This window comes from Prionailurus viverrinus, chromosome X, assembly GCF_022837055.1.
Source record: "Prionailurus viverrinus isolate Anna chromosome X, UM_Priviv_1.0, whole genome shotgun sequence".
In the NCBI taxonomy this organism is placed as follows: Eukaryota; Metazoa; Chordata; class Mammalia; order Carnivora; family Felidae; genus Prionailurus; species Prionailurus viverrinus.
This window is the reverse complement of record NC_062579.1, coordinates 37,460,810-37,476,794: the sequence shown is the minus strand read 5'-3', so window position 1 is coordinate 37,476,794 and position 15,985 is coordinate 37,460,810. Positions and strand designations below refer to the sequence as shown.

Sequence of the window (15,985 nt, the reverse complement as noted above, 5' to 3'; positions counted from 1 at the left end):
GGTGGGGCCGGCGAGGGCGACACGGGCATCGGAGAGGGCCTCAGCTGGTTAACTTTTTAAAGTGCCTCGCTCAGCCTGACCTGCCCTCTCTCTTAATCCTTCAGTTGTGGCCAATGTCTGAAGACCAAAATCCAAGTTAGGCCATCTTTCCACCCTGTGCCCCCCCCATTTCCCTGGATACCAATTCTGTGTTTCCTACCCTGCCCTTCATTCCTTTTCCATCTCTTACCCTCATTTCCGTCTCTGCCTACTCAAAACTGCCACTTCCTCTGTGAAGCCTTCTCCAATTTCAGTTGGAAATTCTCTCTTGTTCCTCGCGAGTCCCTGAAGTGCGTTTATTAGCCTCCCGCTCACGTTGCGTTGTTAAGCTTAGACAGGGTCCGGCCCCTCTGCGATACTGGTAACCTCTCTCTATGCCAAGAGCATTGTCTTCTGCCCAGTAGCCCATTGTCTGTTTTATACTTGTCACGGTACCCGGCACAGTAGTGTAGGTTAGATGTATGCTCACTCCATAAGTCTTAATTCATCACCCCTGAGTGACCCACCAAGAAAATATAACAAAATCCCCCTTCTCCCACTGCAGTTGTGAGTGTCAATCCCACAATGACTCTGGCTGGATTCAAGGTCGCAGCCAGGAAACTCTCAACAACTCTACAGAAAATCCTCATCGCCAAAGGTGCGTGAATCTTTGCTTGTGCTGTGAGTTAACATTTATTCAGGCCCTGAGACATGCATTCCTATCCTTGCTTTTTTTTTTTTTTTTTTTTTGGTGTTCTCACGCCAGAGAGAAACCTCAAGGAGAGTCGGTGACCCGGTCAGGGTGACTTAGCTTCTGTTGGGCTGGAACCAAAGCCAGGAGTTCGTGTCACCAGCGCCTCCCAGGTCTACCTGTCATTCTTGCAAATGAACTTCCTGAGTGGGATTTTTTGGTTTTGTTTTACTTTGCTTTTGTGGAGGAGAACCCCGTGCACCAGTTGCCAGTCCCAGGGGAAGATTCCAAACACTTCTGCCCACTGCATCTTGGGATTGGAGTCGCCAAGGGAAATACAATTTAGTCGAACACTGGATGGAACAGCGTGTCACTTACATAGATAAAAGACAGCAGAATTAGCTTCACTCATGGGTGTTGGTCCCCCACGGCCGGCGGGTCTCTCCCCAGAATTGACACGGGGCAATTTGCCTGTGAATGATGGGGTACCTGGGTGGCTTAGTTGCTTAAGTGTCTGTCTCTTGATTTCCGCTCAGGTCACGATCTCACAGTTTGTGAGATTGAGCCCCACGTCGCGCTCTGTGCTGGCAGTATGGAGTCTGCTCGGAATTCTCTCTCTCCCTCTCTCTCTGCCCCTCCCCCCACTACGTGCACGTGCATACGCTCCGTCTCTCAAAATAAACACGTAAACAAATGAAAACCAAAAAAAAACCCCAAAAAACCCAAAAGACTGAATGATGATACTGCCTGTCCCAACGGTTTTGTTTTTGGCAGGGGACTGGGAAGGCAGAAGAGAGGTTGACTCTGGAGAGAAACCAAGACTGGAGAATGTCAGTGAGCATCATAGACAAATGGGGAAGCTGGCAAAGGCCGTCGACACGGCATTCAAGAGGATCTCAGTCACTTTGAAATAATGACAATAATAGCTAACACATGATGCTTACTCCGTATCTATATACAAATAGGCACTGATTTATTTAGATAAATACGTAAATACTGATAGGGCGCCTGGGTGGCTCAGTCAGTTGAGCATCCGACTTCGGCTGAGGTCATGATCTCATGGCTCGTGAGTTCGAGCCCCACGTGGGCTCTGTGCTGACAGCTCAGAGCCTGGAGCCTGCCTCGGATTCTGTGTCTTCCTCTTTTCCTCCCTCTCCCCCACTCATGCTCTGTCTCTGTCTCTGTCTCTCTCTCTCAACAATAAATAAACATTAAAAAAATGAGAAGAAAAAGAAGCAGGTATACTTCTTATTCTTCTACATGGCAACTCCATAAGATGGGAAAGCTGAGGCACAGATACTTTCATGAACTTGCCTAAGACCACACAGCTCGTAAGTGGCAGAGCCAGGCTTCAGACTCAGGCACTTGGGCTCCAGAGCACGTGCTTTTAAGCACCGGGCCACGGTGTCTTTCAGGAAGACAAGGAAACTCACTGTAGTCTGACCAAGACAGGACCAGGTCACCAAGATGGTCTGAGAAATACAGAGACTGACGCCAAGGAGAAGAAAAGGAATGAAAGCGTTGCCTGCATAGCACTGAGGTTGATAGTTGGACCAGACGTTGTCAGGGTCATGAGTAAGCAGTGTTCATATGTTCCTTGTAAATGCTTCATTTACTGATTATACACATACGTTAGGGAGAAAAGAGAGTGTACGTCAGATAGATTTTTTTTGTTTTATTTTTTTTTAACGTTTATTTTTATTTTGAGAGAGAGAGAGAGAGACAGAGCGTGAGCAGGGGAGGGGCAGAGAGAGAGGGAGACCCAGAATCCGAAGCAGGCTCCAGGTTTTGAGCTGTTGGCACAGAGCCCAGTGCGGGACTCACGAACTGTGAGATGGCGACCCGAGCTGAAGCCAGACGCTCAATCGACTGAGCCACCCAGGCGCCCCCATGGTTTCTACTTTTTATGTATTGGTTTTGAGAAAATTCATTTTGAGTGAAGCACTAAATTAGCCTTCCCTTATCAAGAGGCTAATTGTCATGTAAATCTAGAGATAGGTACGTTGTGTTGGTCTAACAGTTTTGGAACTGGGCAAGGGACATGTAGGATGTCGGGACCTCCCAGAAAGAAATGTAAGATGTGAGCACTGTAACCCAGGCAACTGAATTGATTATAAATAAAGAAAAGTATAAGGGTGTCCGGCTGGCCCAGTCAGTAGAGCGTGAGACTTTTGATCTCAGGGTTGTTAAGTTCGAGCCCCACATGGGGAGTGGAGATGACTTAAAAATAACATCTTTTTTTTAAATTTTTTTTAATGTTTATTTATTTTTGAGACAGAGAGAGACAGAGTGTGAATAGGGGAGGGGCAGAGAGAGAGGGAGACACAGAATCCGAAACAGGCTCCAGGCTCTGAGCTGTCAGCACAGAGCCCGACGCGGGGCTCGAACTCACGGACTGCGAGATCATGACCTGAGCCGAAGTCGGACGCTTAACCGACTGGGCCACCCAGGCTCCCCCAAAATAACATCTTTTAAAAAAAGAAAGAATGAATGAATGAAAAGTACAGACCAGTATCCCTCATGAACAAGGGATGCAGAAATCCACAACAATATATTAACAAACCAAATCCGGTAATATAGAAAAAATATATTTTATTCCAGGAGTGCAAGGAAGGTTTGACATATGAAAAAAAAACCCTATCAATGTAATGGACCATATTAACGTTCTAGTAAAAGTCTTGATAAGATCAACTGATGCAAAATAAATCTGAAAAAATTCAATATCCACGTGTGATAAAAATCCTTAGCCAACTAGGAATTCATCCTTTTGACCGGGCTTGACTGGTGTTAGATGAAGAAGACGTTTGACCAGGATATGATAGGAAGTGATGAGAGCAAAGCACAGCAAAACAAAACAAAACAAAACTTGCCTTAGAAGAACTTTTCTCCTGGGGTGCCTGATGGCTCAGTTGGTTGGGCGTCCGACTCTTAATTTCAGTTCAGGTCATGATCTCACAGTTCATGGGATCACTCCATGTTGAGTTCTGTGCTGACATCATGGAGCCCACTTGGGATTCTCTGTCTCCCTCTCTCTCTGCCCCTTCCTTGCTCGTGCATGCTCTCTCTTTCTCCCTCTAATAATAATAATAATAATAATAATAATAGATAAACTTAAAAGAAGAATAAGAGGGGCTCCTGGGTGGTTCAATTGGTTAATCGTCCGACTTTGGCTCAGGTCATGGCCTCACGGTTCGTGGGATCCAGCCCTGCGTCAGGCTCGCTGCTGTCAGTGTGGATCCCACTTCAGATCCTCTGTCTTCCTCTCTCTGCCCCTCCCCCACGTTCTCTCTCTCTCTCTCTTTCTCAACAATAATAAAATATAAAAATATTTTAAAAATTAAAAATAAAAGTGTTAAAAAAGAAGACATTTTCTCCTCCAGGGTCTTCTCCCAGGCTTTTCTTCCTTGTGAGGCTTTTGTCTGTCTGTCCGGACTCATGACAGAGCCCCTGTACTCCAGTGGAGGATATGAAGGCACACCATTTTCACTCATAGGCAGTTACTGTAAGGGAAAGTTCTCATCGATCACTGAAAATCTAAAGAACCCATCACTAGTTCTTTAGTCTTTAATTCTTCTTGCCTTCCTTTCCCGTCATTCCCTGGGCCCTCACTCCAACTCCCATACCAATACTTCCTGCAGTGGCGTGCCTCTCAGATGTCTCCCCCTTTAGAACTAAGGTCCTCATTCTTTCAGCTGCTTAGAGATTTGGTAGCCAGTAACTCTCACCTGAGTCTCCGTCCAGGCATTGTCTTTGGATGAAAAAAGTTACTTAACCAAAGTTATGCCCCATCTCCAAGGGCAATCCCCATCCAACAACTGGTAGACATGGGATTCAAGGCCCAAAGGAGACCTTTGCCTCCACTAGGGATAACAATTCAGCGATGAACATAGGGTTCCACCTCTTGACAACTCTACTCGGAAAATTTTATCTCCTCGTATCTGAGCTGGATATCTCTGTGTGCTTCTACAGAGCCACTCATCACCCTTCTCTACCTTGCCTGTGTGTCTTAGGAGGCTGGCTTCCACATCAACCAGGCTCCCTTGCCTTCTGGTTTCCGGTTGGATTCAGCTAAAGGGGGAACCATTCAGAGAGGTTACATGAAAGGCAGGAGAGCCGTTGGGAAAATGGGAACCCAAAAGCAAGTACTGACACAGTAGGAACGTGGGCGGATAGTCAGAAAGTCCATCTGAGAGAAATATTTTAGGGATGATGAGTTCTGCTACTTTCCTCTTATATTTCATTAAAAAGCTCTGTGTACAGTTCTGAGCCTGAATTAGACCTTGTCATCCCTCTCTACTAAGGTCATGAGAGGATTTCTGCAGTGGGAAGACAAAGCACTGGTTTGACTGTATTTAAAAGCAGATTAGGGGGACCTGGGTGGCTCAGTCAGTTAAGCATTTGACTTCAGCTCAGGTCATGATCTCACGGATTGTGGGTTCGAGCCCCGCGTTGGGCTCCGTGCGGACAGCTCGGAGCCTGGAGCCTGCCTCAGATTCTGGGTCTCCCTCTCTCTCTGCCCCTCCCCTAGCCACACTCTGTCTCTCTCTCAAAAATAAATAAACATTAAAAAATAAATAAATAAAAGCAGATTCGTTTTAAGGGCTACATATTTTTAAGATACTTTACTTCTGAAATGCACAAATTTAAGACAAGGTATGAAACCTCCCATTTATCTATTCATTCAGCAAATGTTTATGGAGCATCTATTATGTTCCCAACAGTATTCTAGGCAGTGAGGTACAATCTATACAAAAATCCCTGTCCTATCGGGAACTCATAAAGAAGTGGTTGGGAATAACAACATACCCATGCTTGAAAAAGACAACCTTACCGGAAGATTTAAGGTGTTTTTGTCATTGTTAAATTAAATTTTACTCACATAACATAAACTTCGCTATTGTAAAGTGTTCAGTTCTGGGGCGCCTGGGTGGCTCAGTCACTTAAGCGACCAACTCTTGGTTTTGGCTCATGTCACGATCTCACGGTTTTCGTGACTTCGGGCCCCGCCTCGGGCTCTGTGCTGACAGCGCAGAGTCTGCTTGGAGTTCTCTCTCTCCCTCTCTCTCTGCCCCTCCCTGTCTCGTGTTCACTCTCACCCCCTAAAATAAACATTTAAAAAAAAAAACCCGAAAGTGTTCAGCTCAGTGGCATTTAGTATATTCACGATATCATGCCAAAGACACACACACACACAGAACACTCGCGAAGATTCATTTAGATTCATGTTGCCACAAGCCAAAGAACTATCATAAGCTAGGAGAGAAGTCTGGAACAAATCCTTCCCTAGGACCTTTAGAGGGAGCATGGGCCCTGACGACGGCTTGATCTCAGATTTTTGGTCTCCAGAATTGTGAGACAATAAATTTCCAGTTGTGGTACTTTGTTGTGGTAACAAACATGGTTTGGCGATATTAGCCTCTGTCTCTGTTTATTTTTATTTTTGAGAGACAGAGAGAGATCACAAGTGGGGGAGAGACAGAGAGGGAGGGGGACAGACGATTCCAAGCATGCTTTGCGCTGACAGCAGTAGGCCCAATGTGGGGCTTGAACTCATGAGACCATGACATAAGCCGAAGTGGGGCAGTCAACCGGCTGAGCCACCCAGATGCCCTTCTGCTGGCTATTTCTTATAAATGGAATAATATACTATGTGGGTTTTTTGTGTGTGGCTTTTTCCACTTACAATGTTTTCAAGGTTCATCCACACTGGATATCGTATCAGTGTCATTCCTTTTCATGGCTAAGTGATATTTTATTGCATGGATATACCACCATTTGTTTATCTATTCGTCGCTTGACTGACATTTGTTTTGTTTCCACTTTTGGTTTCTAGGAATAACACAGCTATGGACACTTGTGTACAAGTGTGTGTGTGTGTGAGCGTGTGTGTGCGTATGTGTGTGTGAACACGTTTTCCATTCTCTTGGGTGTACACCTAGGAGTGAAATTGCTGGGTCATATGGTAACTCTATGTTTAACTTTTTGAGGAACTGCTAAATTGTGTTCCAAAGTGGCTGTCCCTTTTTACATTCCTGCCAGCAAAGTAGAAGATTCCAGTTTCTTCTCAGTAATTAAAAAAATTTTTTTTTAATGGTTATTCATTTTTTGAGACACAGGGAGACTGAGTGTGAGTGAGGGAGGGGTAGAGAGAGAGGGAGACCCAGAATCCGAAACAGGCTCCAGGCTCCGAGCTGTCAGCACAGAGCCCGACGGGGGGCTCGAACTCACAGACCGCGAGATCGTGACCTGAGCCAAAGTTGGACACTTAATCCACTGAGCTACCCAGGTGCCCCTCTTCTCAGTAATTTTAATGCAATGATCATATGTTACTGTGTGATTAAAAATATGATGAGTTTGTCTGGGTCTTCATAGATTTGCGAATTCGATTTCCATGCATTAAGTGCATCAGGCAAGGGGAAATGTAGAGTTAGAGCTTAGAAAAAAGTCAGAGTCAGATGTGGATATGAGATTCATCATGCTTCCTCCTCAGATATGAAATTCCTTTCTTCCACCTTGGAAGCTATAACCACATGGTGTATCGTTCAAAAGAAAAACAAAACTTCTATTCTTCACCATTTGCATATTCTCTTTTACATAACAGTTTGTGGGGACATTGTTTATTGGGGATATGAACTCTTTGCCATAAACGTTGCAAATATTTTCCCCAAGGTACAGTTGGTCTTTTGATTTTTTGTGTGTGGCACGTGTTCGCTTTTGGATTTGATAATGTTTATTCTAATTCTACTTGGCTATCAGAAATATCCATGTCTTAAAAAATGTTTTTTAAGTAATCTCTACACCCAATGTGGGGCTTGAACTTACAACCCCGAGATCAATGATCAGATAGCTAGCTGCTCTACTGACTGAGTCAGCCAGGTGCCCCTTCTTTTGGATTTTAAAGATATTTTAATGAAGCCTAGGATTTACTTTATGGCTTCGGGTTGTTTTTGTTTACCCCACATTTTTATCACATATTATTTCCCATATATGCATGAAATACACTGGACCTCTTTTACGGACTTGTCAACCATTACAACTTAGCATTAAGTAAATTTATAAAACTTTATATAAAGTCAAATTCCCTTTTCAGTTCATTTTTTCATACTGTTGTTAGCTAAGCTTTATACATTTAGTGTTTTATACACTTGATTCTGATTTTTTGTTTCAGTGATTTAAAAATTTTTTTTTAATGTTTATTTATTTTTGAGACAGAGAGAGAGCATGAATGGGGGAGGAGCAGAGAGAGAGGGAGACACAGAATCTGAAGCAGGTCCGGGCCCTGAGCTGTCAGCACAGAGCCCGATGCAGGGCTCGAACTCACGGACTGTGAGATCATGACCTGAGCCGAAGTTGGATGCTTAACCGACTGAGCCACCCAGGTGCCCCAATGTTTATTTATTTTTGAGAGAGAGAGAGATAATCCGAAGCAAGCTCCAGGCTCCGAGCTATCAGCACAGAGCCCGACTTGGGGCTCGAACTCATGGACCGTGAGATCATGACCTGAGCTGAAGTCAGATGCTTAACTAAGCCACCCAGGCGCCTCTCAGTGATCTCTTTAATTCCATCCTATGTCACATAGTTTACTTATTGTAGCTCATAATGGGGTATAATATCTTGTAAGTCTTCCTTTATTACAACTAACCTCAGAATATTCTTAGTGGTTTTCATATCTGTTATTTCCTGCCAGTTAAAATAAAGAATTGTATCAGCGCCTGGGTGGCTCAGTTGGCTAAGGGCCCAACTCTTGGTTTCGGCTCAGGTCATGACCACACGATCATGATCTCGGGGTCGTTGAGATGGAACCCCACATCGGGCTGTGTGCTGGGTGTGGAGCCTGAGATTCTCTCTCTCTCCCTTTCCCTCTGCCCCTCTCCCCGCTCCTCTAAAACTAAAACTAAACTAAAAGAGAAAAGGATTGTACTATAGGCCCTCGATCCTATTTACGATATTGATTCAAATTGCCTGAAATTCATGGCCTAGGTTTATGGACAATGGGTCTTTTACAGTATTGAGTTTACATTCAGGAACACAGTTTATTTTCTTCTGTATAGATGATGTGCAATCTTTTTAGGTGTATTTACAGTTGTATTCTTGCTTTAAACATTTTTTTAATGTTTTATTTTTGAGAGAGAGAGAGAGAGAGCGAGTGAGAGCATGAGCAGGGGAGGGGCAGAGAGAGAGGGAGACACAGAATGGGAAGCAGGCTCCGGGATCTGAGCTGTCAGCACAGAGCCTGATGCGGGGCTCGAACTCATGAACTGCGAGATCATGACCCAAGCGTAAGTCGGATGCTTAACTGACTGAGCCACCCAGGTGCGCCCCCCTTTAAAAAAATTTTTTTTAATGTTTGTATTCTTGCTTTTTGATGGGCAACATTCTTCCTAGCATATGTAGTTTACTCTCATTGACGGGCACATGACAGCTAGTCTAGATTCTACCAAGTCCCTAGTTGCTATCTACCCAGGATGTCCATGCATATGGACAATGATACAATTTTCACTGCAGAAAAAAAACAACTGACAATGCAAAGGTTGATTTGAGATGCAGAGGGGAAAAGGGAAGCATTTCAGGTAAAAGAGAGTTATCCATACTCAAGAAAAAACACTGAAAAAAGAAGAGGCAAATGTAACAAACCTGGGGAAGGTTTCCATTTGCAGTCAGTGGTTGTTAAACAAGAACATTTTCACAAAAGGAATTAGAGAACCACAATATTATACGTAGGATCAAAAATTCCCAAATACATTTAGTCACAATTTGTGACTAAATAAGCGTCCACCTCTTGGTTCCAGCTCAGGTAATGATCTCGCAGTTTGTGAGTTCAAGACCCACATTGGGCTCTGTGCTGACAGCACGGAGTTTGCTGGGGATCCTCTCCCTCCTTCTCTCTCTCTGCCCCTCCCCCCGCTCGTTCTCTCTCTCAAAATGAATAAATAAACTTCAAAAATTAGAAAAAAATGAAAACGCTCCTAACTCAAGACATGGCAAAGACTTGCATATAACGCTTAGACTTCACTCAACATCAGGGAACACACGATACAGAGAAAACCTAGGGTGTAAATCAATTTGCAAATGCATTGAGTTCTGGATTACAATTTATTCAGCACTAGAAAATTCCTATTGGGTAGAAACCTTGTTAAAGTAAGGCACATACGGGGTGCCTGGGTGGCTCAGTCAGTTAAGCATCCGACTTCAGCTCAGGTCATGATCTCCAGGTTCTAGAGTTCGAGCCCTGTGTTGGGCTCTGTGCTGACAGCTCGGAGCCTGGAGCCTGCTTCGGATCCTGTGTCTCCCTCTCTCTCTCTGTCCCTCCCTACTCGTGCTCTGTCTCTTTCAAAAATAAACAATAAAAATGTTAAAAAAAAATAAAGTAAGGAACATGGGAAGCTTTTCGCCAATACTCACACGTTACTTAATGTTAGAGAATTCACATTGGAGGGAAATCCTGCAAATGTGTTAAGTTAGCCAATCCTCACATCTCAGAAACTATACATGAGGTGAATGAGAAAAGACCTTTAGACACGACTTCACCCATGCCAATAGGAGACCATTCTTGCTGGGGAGAATCCTACAAATGTGCCAAATTTGGGAAATCCCAAATATAAACATGGCCGAACTGTTGCCAAGCAAGCATGAAAGAATTCATGTTGGAGAAACCCCTACGAATGTAATGAATGTAGATTGGAAGGAATGCGTTCCTCTCCTACTCAAGCATCAGATAATTCATATAAAACAGAGAGGGTATGAATCTAGGGTATGTTGTTTCACCCACAGCTCATACTTTGTTCATCATAATTACAGACAACAAAATGAAATTTCAATCATTGTCACCCACGGGTCATCTCTGGCTTAGCATGTGAAATTCACACTGCAGATAGACATGAATAATTTTGTTTTGGGGGCAGCTGGGTGGCTCAGTAGATTGAGTGTCCCACTCTTGGTTTTGGTTCCGGTCACCATCTCATGGTTGGTGGGTTCAAGCCCCGCATCAGGCTCTGTGCTAGCAGCACAGAGCCCGCTTGGGGTTCTTTCTCTCCCTCTCTCTCTGCCCCTCCCTTGCTCGCTCTCTCTAAATAAGTAAAATTTTTTAGAAAAGAATTTGGTTTTGTGCTTCAACATTATTAACCAGTAGGAAATCCATACAGAGAGAGCTGACGGAAGGTGTAAAAATATATTTGATTGTAGGCAGTAATTTTATTACACGAACCAGTGTTACAGCAAAAGTTACCTATTGAAAAGATATTTGGCAAATACATCTGTTACGTTCAGAGGAGATGGTGACTTCACCATAGAAAGGGACTTTAAAGCGCAAATGACTGCAGGAACTGCCACAAGAGAAAAGACCTTCATTTCTGACTATAGCAGCCACTCACTCTTGGTGCCCTCCTGCCTGCGGAAATCCGCAGGGCCAGCTGCAGAAAGGGCCACGCAGTCAAGCCCGGAGACGAACGCCTGCAACTGGCCTTCCATTCTTTAGGGCAACTCATGCAGTTCAAAGAGCAGAATCCGATCAAGGCATTGTGCCATGGGCCTGTCACCTCGGCCATTGCGGGGAAGAACTCCAGGAAGGTGTTCTGGCAGGTGCCAGGGACCCTCAGCAGAACGTGGCAAGAAAGCAAGCCCGCTCAGCTCCTGCCCCGGGCAGGCCCTCCGGCCAGCCCTCATTCCTCCAAGTGCCCTCAGGATGTTCCGGATCAGGTCTGCAACCTGGGGATTGCCAAGGGCACAGTCCAACTGGGTTCAGTACGCCCACCTACTGGGATGCTTGAATCACACGGTAGAGCGTGTACCGATCTGAGCACCTGTAGCAACAGCGTGAGGCGGGTCTCCGAGACCCTCGTCAGGCTCGAAGATTCCCTGGGACTCAGGAGAGCTGTTCTACTTTTCAGAGTCCTGCGAGTCCTTCTGAGTTGCTTTATACGCAGTGATGACCTATTACAGTGAGAGCGCGCACAGGACAACCGGCAAGCGGAAAAAGGCACACGGGGGACGTCCAGTAGAAACCCGTGGTGACAGATCAGTTGTCTTCTCCCAAAGGAGTCACGCGGGTCAATGCTTAATTCTCCCAGGAATGGTGCGTCACAAAACCTGCTAAGTGCTGCCGGCCAGGGGAGCTCAGCCAAGCCTTGGGGTGCAGGGACTCTACTGGAGGTCATGCAGGTAGGCGGCAACCACGTGACTGACTTCAGCTACTCAGTCGACAGCCCCCAGGCGTCAAACGAACACAGCGTGGCCCAGGGCCTCACACATACAAACACAGATGTTCACCGCAAGTCACAATCTCTGTAGAAACGATCTGGCCAAACTAGGACGGCGATGCCTGGATTCCAAAAACAGTCTGATCGGGCAGAATATGACAGGGGCTTAGCGGCGGCCTCCCAGGAGCTGGAAAAGGGCCAATGCTCCGGAGACAGGCTTTTCTTTCAAAAGCTTGAGTAACCAAGCTCCATTGAGTTACTCCTTCACAATGAATTTGAACTTAGTTAACAGCCTAATTACCATTAAAAAAGTTTTCAGTTGGAGGTGAGTGGTGATTCTAGGCAGGGTGGGAAGATATTTCCTTACCAACAGGGCCAGTTGTGGAAAAGGTACCAAAAGGGGAGCCCACGGTGCAGGAAAGTGCAGCAAGGCCAACAGCATGTTCTCCAGTCTGTGGGAGAGAACCAAAAAACCCACCATTTGCCAGGTGGCTGACATGGGTCAAGTCCCGGGCTCTAAGAGATACAATCAACTGATTTGATTGATTGAACCATCAATCGCTGTTTGCCCAGGTAATCCTCAGGAAGAACCTGAAAGCCTGAGCTGAGTATGGGGCATAGTATGGGCTGGAGGGGCACCTTGGCGTTTCTTTCTTTTTTTAATTTAATTTTATTGAATGTTTACTTCTTTTTGAGAGAGAGAAAGAGACAGAGCGTGAGCAGGGGAGGGGCAGAGAGAGAGGGAGACACAGAATCTGAAGCAGGCACCAGGCTCCGAGCTGCCAGCATGGAGCCCTACACCGGGCTGGAACTCACGAACCGTGAGATCACGACCTGAGACGAAGTCAGACACGAAACTGACTGAGCCACCCAGCCGCCCCAGCTTGGCGTGTTTCTTACTTGCTAGTCACCTGACTCACTGCTAGGAAAAACTGACACTGTGTGAGCAATAACCAACCACATGCCCATCAACTTGCTCCTGTGTTATCAGGTTATGGGGACAGCCAGACCAGGGCCAATCACGAGGTCCTTCTGCAGCTGGGGGTCTCTCTACTGTCCTTGGGACACTATCATATTAATTTTCTGGTCTCCTGATACCGATGTCTGAAAAGGTTAGCAGGTCGCCTCTCCTCTAGAAACAAATACGATGGTCTCTCGAGGACTGGCCATCGCTTACAAATGCGCAAAGACCTGACACTGGTGGCAATGCCCACTCCCCTGAGGGCAAACAGGCTTCTCTCCGGGGACTCCTACACAAGGCTTGGGACACTCACTTCCCAGAACTCTGCGGTGGAAGCTTGGGCTCTGATGCATCCAAACCACCCGGGAATGTCAGTTACCTCGGAGGGGAAAGGGAAAGACAGGGACAGAGCAGTATGCTCCAATGGAGATCCCATACGCCTATGACAGCTCCACGACGGTTCTGTCACGTGCTTCTCGCAACAGTGCCTGGCACCTGCTGGCTCGGGCACAGAAGCAATCGGGTGGATCTGAGCTGGGACCTTGCGGTGCCCGGACCTAAGAGTTCTGCTTCGTGGCAGGCAGCTCCAGGGCCAGCACACGCTTGGGCCTCTTTCCCCAGACCCTGACGGGAACCAGAAAACTTTCCTCAAGGCACTTACGGGCCTTTTTAGCAGGCCATGCTGCCACCGGCTGGCACACCGGCCGGCACAGAGAACAACACGCTCGGCTACTTTACGCCGTGTTATCAAAAAGCAAACATCAGACTCTCCCTGGACGCCCTGGGTCGCAGACCCGGGAGTAACACGATTTATTTCAGGAGACCCGGGCATCGGGGTTTCTCCCACTGAGCGCATCGCCCGCCCTCCCCGCCCGCTCCCAAGCGCTCTTCCGGGCCACTCCCCCGACGGAGCCCGCCCTCTGCTCTCTGACCCCTGGGGCAGGCCCGGTTCCCAGGGACAGGCCCCGCCCCCAAGATGGCGGCGCCCATGTGCCGCTGAGAACGGCAGCAGGCCCCACTACCCTTTCTCATCCCGAGAAGCTGAAGGCAGCGGAGAGCGCGGCTTCGGGGGATGGAGGGTGCGCGGCAGACGGCGAGGGAGACGGCGCCTCGGCCTCGGAGGCGGCGGGACAGGGGCCTCTGCGACCGTCCGCCGGCCCCTCGCCGCCCCCCCGCCTCTCGTGCGACTCGTCCGGAAAACGGTCGCCCGCTCCGGTCCCTACATCGTGCCCCAGACGAACCCCGTCGGAATCACTGGCCGCGACTCGCGCCATCTTGGCCATTGGCCGTGGAGGCCCCGAAGCAGCTCCTGCGCGTGCGCCGCGCTCCGACCTCGGGCTGCGGGGCGCCGGGAGCGGAAGTGCTCCGCTGACCCGAGGGCGGCGCGAGGTCGCGCCGCTTGTTGTCCTCCGACCTGGCTGTCGGGTTCTGGTAGCCAAGTACCGGGAGGCGGAGCGGGCACGGGCCGGAGGGCAGGTGGGGGTGATGGGTTCGCGCCCCTGCGACCTCGGGGCCCTGGGCTGAGTGTGGGCGACGGGCCGGGGGCGACAGCCAGTGATACTGTCATTGAGTCGTTGGGTCAGGTTCAGCGGCCGTTTGCTGAGTGTCTAGTACGTGCGAGGCGCCCTTGGGTGCACGGTCATCCTCCCGAGGGCTGTGAGTAGGTACTACGATTGTCTTCATTATATCGCGAGAAAGCAAGAACAGAAAGGCTCGTAGCCTGTCCAGAGTCACACGGCTAGAAAACCCCGGGAGATCCTTCTAGCACCTATGCGTTTCTAACGAGCGTTCCCGAAATGTATCAACTTTGTGCTTGCTGTGTGCCTTCCCTGCTAGAACACAGCTCCGCAGGGTCGGGGAACTCTGCTTACTTTGTTCACTGATGTACCTGCAACACGTTGGACAGGCCCACAGTAGGCACTCAACTTTTTCACTGAATGAATCAAGGCGACAGAGCGGGCAATCAGTTCGAGTCCACAGCTAGGACCCTTATGGGATGACGCAGTGCTTAGCTCCTTGTCTGGTGACAATTAGGCTGCTACTAAGCGTTTACTCTTAACACTGAAACGAGGCCTTGTGGCTGCTTCCATAAAGTATTCCATCTGGGTTTTCCTCGCTTTCACTGCCTCAGAGAGGTTGCTCACTGCATCTCCTGTGCGGTCGTTGTTTCCAGGGTCAGGGCGCATCAGTGAGACCACTGCTCACCTCCTGCGGGCTCCGGCTCAGCCGCCCCTGGGCTTCCTAGTCTACAGAAGAGCCAGTCGAGGCCTCAGAAGGTGAGTTCCCTGGCTCAGGGACAGATGCGGTGCTGTGGCCATGGTCCCAACGGAGATGCGTTTGTCTCTGGATCCTTTGGTCCTGCGTTGTTAGGAACAAGAGAGCTCTTATCAGAGTCCTAGGAGGAGGAGCCTCAGCCCAGAGCCTAGGACAGAGGGAGGAGGCTCATAGGACAGACCCAGAGCCCAGGGCCAAGGGAGGAGGCTCTCAGGACAGACTGACCCCAGCGTCGAGGGTGAAGGCTTAGAGGACAGCAGGTCGAAGAAGAGCTGGACTTGGAGTGGCCTTTGTCCCTCCAGCGGAGAAAGACCATGCCCACTGTGTGACTGTGGGAAGTTGGACCCCATTGGGGGAGAGAGATGAAATGCACAGACAGGTGGAGTAATGCTGCCGTGAGGAGGGCGGCCTGCTGTGGTGCCTGTGAGGGTCGGATCAGGCTGACAGGGATCACTGTCAGCTGCACAGGACTCTCTCCTGACACTTCTGTGCACACAGCTTTTGCCATTGGGTGTTTCTGGATTTGAGTGAGCCCCAGAGTGAGAACCTCCCACCTGCCGCTAGCAGAAATGTGGACTCTCCCTCCAGTCTGACTCAAGTACAGAATGCTCTCGTATGGTTTTGTTTTTTACTTGGGAACATTTGCAAGCGGTCCAGAGGTATGTTGTCAGCTGTTTCTGCTGCCTCATTTTGGTGCCACTGTCCCTGGACCTGAGAGCCCGAGTCGTTCACCTGCACGGGGCCGAGCCCTCTTGTCCTGAGGCCGCTGCAGGGGTTGCTGCAGTGACAGCAGCTACTCTGTGCAAAAGCTCCTTGCTGACACTTTCTTTAGAAAACCGCCAAGGC

At 48.2% G+C, this 15,985-nt stretch overlaps 1 protein-coding gene across 7 annotated transcripts in view; it reads left to right on the top strand.

The window, feature by feature from the left end:
• The first annotated feature begins 13,904 nt into the window (after nucleotides 1-13,904).
• The window catches only part of ZNF674 (zinc finger protein 674), a 37,136-nt gene continuing 35,055 nt past the window's right edge, over nucleotides 13,905-15,985 (top strand). For 2 of the 7 annotated variants that reach the window (XM_047843893.1, XM_047843896.1), the window contains exon 1: nucleotides 15,006-15,141. The gene's annotated coding sequence lies outside the window, so the exon portion shown is untranslated. Of the gene's footprint in view, nucleotides 15,142-15,985 lie in introns of all 7 variants that reach the window. The other 5 variants (XM_047843890.1, XM_047843889.1, XM_047843894.1 and 2 more) reach the window with 5 other exon arrangements.